Below are 5,716 nucleotides of genomic sequence, written 5' to 3' on the forward strand. Positions count from 1 at the left end.
GCTGGGGCTGCGTGGGGACGTGCTCACACCCCGCACTGGTTTTGCCTTGTAAGTGAAATAGGAACTGGAGCGAGGCAGGTGCTGACCAAGGCGTTCGGCCTGACCTGCCCCTCTCCCTGCTCGAGTCAGCACAGTGGGAACAGCTCTGCCCTCAGCTCACCATTTCTGCTGCTGTTACCCCARAAATCTCCTGGCCCTTACCCCAGGATCAGCAAGAGGTGGATTCAGCCTGGTGTCCACRCCCTGTCACACCAGGGCAGGATCAGATGCCTGAGCTGTTTGGCAGCTGGGCTGGTTCCTCCCTTGGCAGGAGCTGAGGGGCACAGGGGCTGTGCACAGAGGGCACTGATGCTCCAGGGAGGGCAGGAGCTGCTCCTCTCATGGGCTGGAGCCCCTGGACATGCAGAGTTGCTGAGCAAGGCTTGTCCCCTCTGTCCTTGCCATGCAGTGACAGGGGACTCTGCTGTGATCCCCATTGTGCCAGATAGCCAGGGCACCTGGGAGGAGGGGCTCACTGTGCTTCCCAGTGCATTCAGGGTATTCCCATTCCTGGGCACCCACCATGGCAGGAAAGGGGCCAGATGTGCCCATCCCGTGTCCACAGTGCTGGTGTTGGKGCTGGTGGTGAGCTGGCACATGTCAGGAGCCCAGCTCAGAAGGGCTCAYAARATTCCAGCAAAGGTTCATCCCAGGSTGTCTCCATGGCCCAAATKCTCTCCCTGGCATGRAGCAGGGAATTCCCTCCAGAATGAGAGGAGCTGCCTGACTCTGGCAGAGTAAAAGGCAAGATGAAAGCAGGGGGCTGCAGGGCAGGATAGCTGCATTGCCCTGCCCAGATGGATCAGAGAATCATGGAATCCCAGAAGGGTTTTGGTTGGAAGAAACCTTGAAGTTTATCCTGTTTCACCCCCTGTCATGGGCAGGGACACCTTCCAYTAGACAAGATTGCTCCAAACCCTGTTCAACCTGGCCTTGAACACTTCCAGGGATGGGGCATTGAGAATGAATGGAGAATGAATGGAGAATGACAATGACAATGACAATGACAATGACAATGACAATGACAATGACAATGAGAAGAATGAGAATGAATGGAGCAGGTCAGAGCCATGTAGAGCAGCAGTGGGAGATGAGTTATGTCCCCAGACAGATCCTGTGTCCCAGTCTGCTCCCTGGCCATGCTGCCCTGTGCTGTGCTGCAGTGAGGGAGCCGTGGGAGCTGAGCCTGGCACCTTTGCCCCTTTCTGAGGCACTGGAGCCGTTGTGTGTCCCACGGCCCAGGTGTGACAAACTGCAGCAAAGCAGGGCGTGTGTGGCAGGAGCAGCTTCGCTGGCRTGTGCACACGGGCTGTGTGGGGCTGAGAGGCAGAGCTGCCGTGCAGGGATGATGATCTGTGCTCCAGCACGGCCCAACGCCGAGCTCTGAGTCAGCCCCGTGCTGGCTGCTGACAGCTCCTGAATCCATCAGGAGAGACAGAATGAAAATCTATCGTGGCTGTGGCTGTAGCTGTGCCTGTCCCTGTTCCTGTCCCTGTCCCTATCCCTGTCCCTATCCCTGTCCCGGTCCCTATCCCTGTCCCGGTCCCTGTCCCTGTCCCTGTCCCTGCCCCAGTCCCTGTCCCTGTCCCTGTCCCTGCCCCAGTCCCTGTCCCTGTCCCTGTCCCAGCTGCTCGAGGTGCCCTCAATGCCTGCTCTGGGCCCTTCCACTGCAGAAAACCCTCTGGACCTGCTCCCTGTCACTGGGCAGGGGCCAGCACTTCCTGGGGCTCCCAGCGGTTCTGCGGGTGTCTGACGGAGAGCAGAGCCCCTGCCCTGAGCTGCTCCCACCCTTCCTGGCCTTTGTGATCCCTGTTCCAGTGTCAGGTTTGCTCCAGGCTGAGGGCGGGGGCTCTCAGCCTCCCATGACCCCAAAAGGTGGATGTTTATTTGATATATTCCCTGCAATATGAGCACGGAGTGATGTCTGCACCGGGTGCAGGTGAGAGCCCACAGGAATGACTCAGGAACTGGCTGGGGCTGCAGTGGGGACACAACGCTTCTTTTCTGCAGGAAATCCATGGAGAACCCTCCCAGGGAGAACCCYCCAGCCCAGGCCTGGAGGGACAGAGCTGAGTCTCTCCATCGCTGGTGCACAGGCACCGGCAGGGAGCGGCTGGGAGGCTGAGCCGGGTCCCTGCCCGCTCACCCGCACCAGCCCGTGCTTGGAGCTCTCCTGGCACCTCGCGGAGAGCAGCGGTGTCACAGGAGGGAGGGAGGGAAAGGGCCCTGCCGGGGAATCGGGAGCTGAGCAGTGCGAGGAAGGGTGAATAAATACCCTTAAACACAGCGATTGTAACACACCCGGGGCCACGTCAGTGCCCGGAGGTCACTGGGCTGGCCGGAGCCAGGATGTGCCCACGGCTGGACCTTGCTGTGCATGCAGGGGAGAGGGGTGTGGGACCCTCTGAGAGTGTCACACCATGCCCAGTGCCACCATCCACAGCGTCCCACAGCTGGCACCACTGCGAGCACCCCACTGCCCCCGACCGTGGGTGGGCAGCGACCGGTTCATGCAACACCCCGGGCTCTGCAAATTTGGGCGGTGAATGCCAGGAATGGCTGTGTAAGGAAAGGAAACGCAGGACTTGTTCAGGGAATCCCTGCACTGCCTCTGGCCCCGTGACAGCCGGGCTCACCCTGCCGTGCCGCAGCTCTTTCCAGGAGCAGGTTAATCACCCGGGCTGACGCCTGYCAGTGCTGCCCGCACTGATTAATGGCATCAAATACCCATCAAACATCCAGCTCATCCTGAATCCCCGTCCCTGCAGYCACACAGAGGCTGCAGGAAGGATGTTGGAGGAGAAAAGCTGGTTTCTAGGAATGTCCCAGCCCGGAGGGCATTGCTGAGCTGCGGCAGAAGCAGTAAAGCCGAACACCAAGGCAATTCACTCCCTTTCTCCTGCACTTCCCAGGTGGGCTGGGTGTCACCAAGAGCCCCTCAGCTCAGAGCAGAGGGTGAAATGGCCTCGCAGGACCCAACAGGGAGACCCCTGCAGTGAGCACAGTCTGTCCTTACTTATTCTTACCCACCAAGAGCCCCCAGGAGCCCCAGGGCTGCTGTTGCAGGATCCCACACAGCGTTGAGCTGTACCCCACTGTGCTCTCCGGGTCTGTTGTCTGCACACATTCGGGGTTACACAGGAGCGTTTAAACATGAGATCCCCAGGACTGGCACTGGCATTAGACCTTGCCCTCACCACCAGAACCTTTCCTTGTCGCAGGGCCGCGTGTGCCACTCGCTGCCAAAGGGACACACGGGATGGTCTCCAGGAGCGTCCCCGCACGATTACGATGCCTTTGAGTGAGCAGTGACAGCACAAATGTCAAAGGACACTCTGTGCTCCCTCTGCTCCTCCTGCTGTCCCCAAACAGCCTCTGGCAGCTCGCCTGGAACGGCCACAGCCCCCGCACCGGAGCTGCGGTGCACGGAGCCCCCGCACAGCCCGGGGGGACGGGGTGGATTGTCTGGATTGTCTGACATTGGGCATGATCAGACAGAGAGCAGCATTCGGAGCTGCTCCTGCAGGAGAGCGGCATTGCCACCTCGTGGGCAGCGGGGAGCGGCACCTCCTGGGGCGGGACAGGACGGGAGCAGCGCACAAAGACGGGCAGAGATGAGGAGGATGCAGGGGCTCCAGCCGAAGCCACTCATGACTGAATGTGACAGCTCTGAATGCTGCTCACGGGACCAAATCGGATATTAACGCTTCCCTGACAGCGCTCAGCTCTCACCAGCGATGGGCCAAACTCGTGTCTGGCACACACTCACATCTTCTGGTGTTGAACCAAGGGCTCTGGAGGCCCAGCAGCGAGGACACAAGCAGGATGCGTCGTGTGAGCTCTGCAAATCTGAATTGACACTGATAAATCAACCCTGGCTCAGCAGTGGGGCCAGAGCCGACACCARACTGGAGGTACCGATGGCTCTGCTGGAATGGCTGGTTTAATATGAAAATGARCATGAAAAGCAGCCCTTTGGCTGCACTGAGGACTTGGAAATGCCTCCAGCAGAAAGATGGAGTGCAAACCTCTAATTGCTTCTCCTGTCTGGCTACTCCACCGTGCGGCTGCTAGAGACAGCTCCTTCTSTGGGAGAGGAGGAAAATCTGATCAGAAAAAGAGGAGAGAGAAGAGCCATCTGCTTGTTCATGGTGGTGGTGGAGCAAACTCATTCTAATAAAAATTTCAGCCAGTTCACCAGCTGATCTGTYGCACAGAAGAGACAGATGCTTCAGAAACATCAGCGAAACACTGAAATGCAGCAACGCAAACAATTCCCTCTGCCTGGTGCAAGAGAAATCATTTGCCTTTATCTTAAATAAAACCCCCAAGAATGACGCAACATCCGACCCATGTGGCGTCTGCCAGAGCCGCAGATGGCAGCACCCCCAGCTGCCAATAACCTGTCAAACCCACGTCGTGCTTCAGAGATGGCTCCCAAGAACACCTACACAGGGAGCTGGAGCTGCAGGGGATCCAAACGGGGCTGAGGAGCTGCAGATAAACGATCCCAGCCCCACAGATACAGCCCAGACCTCCCTGGAGCAATGTTCCTGCTCCTTGTGCAGCTCTAACCCATTCCCAGAGCAGAGCTCACGCTCTGTCTGGGTCTCTGTGGCTTTTGACCCTGTAAATTGTCAGRGATTTACTGTTCTTCGTATCAGGGAGTCTCAGGGTATTTTTAGTGCCTGTGCCACGTCTCTGAGCGGGATGGGATGTTCCTGTGCCAGCAGCCCCCATGCAGGGCTGAGCCACAGCAGGGAGACACTGCCAGTTTGGGGGGTTTTGCACGGGAAAACCATGGAATGCCCGTGTTTAGCAGCTCAACCCGAACACTGAGCTCTGGGCCCTCAAATTAGGACTCAGGAGCACGATCAAAGCTGAGATTACTAAATCTCATTGACCCTGCTTCCTCACTGCCCTCCTGAGCCCCCTCCCAAAAACACCTTTGTCTSTSRTTACAAAARCCYGWRAACTGCCCCYTTCCCCTTCCCAAGCCCCCTGRCTGGGGTCACTGGGATRTCCYAACCCAGCCAGGACTTGGGGAGCTCCAGGAGCCAGGGCAGGATGGACCAACRCTCAGGACAAACAGCAAAAAGACCTGAGCTCACCCTCACAGGTTTGCCAAGGCCTGCCAGACTGAGCCRAGGTGCAGTAACTGCCAGGGGACTCATTTAAAGAGAAAAACCTTCCTTTCCTGTCAGATGATTGCCAGCGACACYTTCAGCATTTCCCTTCAGCAGCAGAGCCCCAGAACTGTGTCCTGCGAGCATCTCCCTGCCAGCGAGGCCAACATGGGCTGGGACAGCCACCCTGAAACGAGGACAGACGTGTCACTGGGGCTGGGACRKCCACCCTGARCCRGGCACAGYGGTGTCACCTGGGCTGGGAATGCCACCCTGAGCCGGGCACAGCAGTGTCACCTGGGCTGGGAATGCCACCCTGAACCAGGCACAGCGGTGTCACCTGGGCTGGGAATGCCACCCTGAACCAGGCACAGCGGTGTCACCTGGGCTGGGACCCTGAGCCAGGCACAGCGGTGTCACCTGGGCTGGGATTGCCACCCTGAACTGGGCACAGCAGTGTCACCTGGGCTGGGAATGCCACCCTGAACCAGGCACAGCGGTGTCACCTGGGCTGGGACCCTGAACTGGGCACAGCGGTGTCACCTGGGCTG

The sequence above is a fragment of the Malurus melanocephalus genome, unplaced genomic scaffold (assembly GCF_030028575.1).
Source record: "Malurus melanocephalus ecotype Western Australia unplaced genomic scaffold, MMel_1.1 scaffold_886, whole genome shotgun sequence".
NCBI lineage: Eukaryota > Metazoa > Chordata > Aves > Passeriformes > Maluridae > Malurus > Malurus melanocephalus.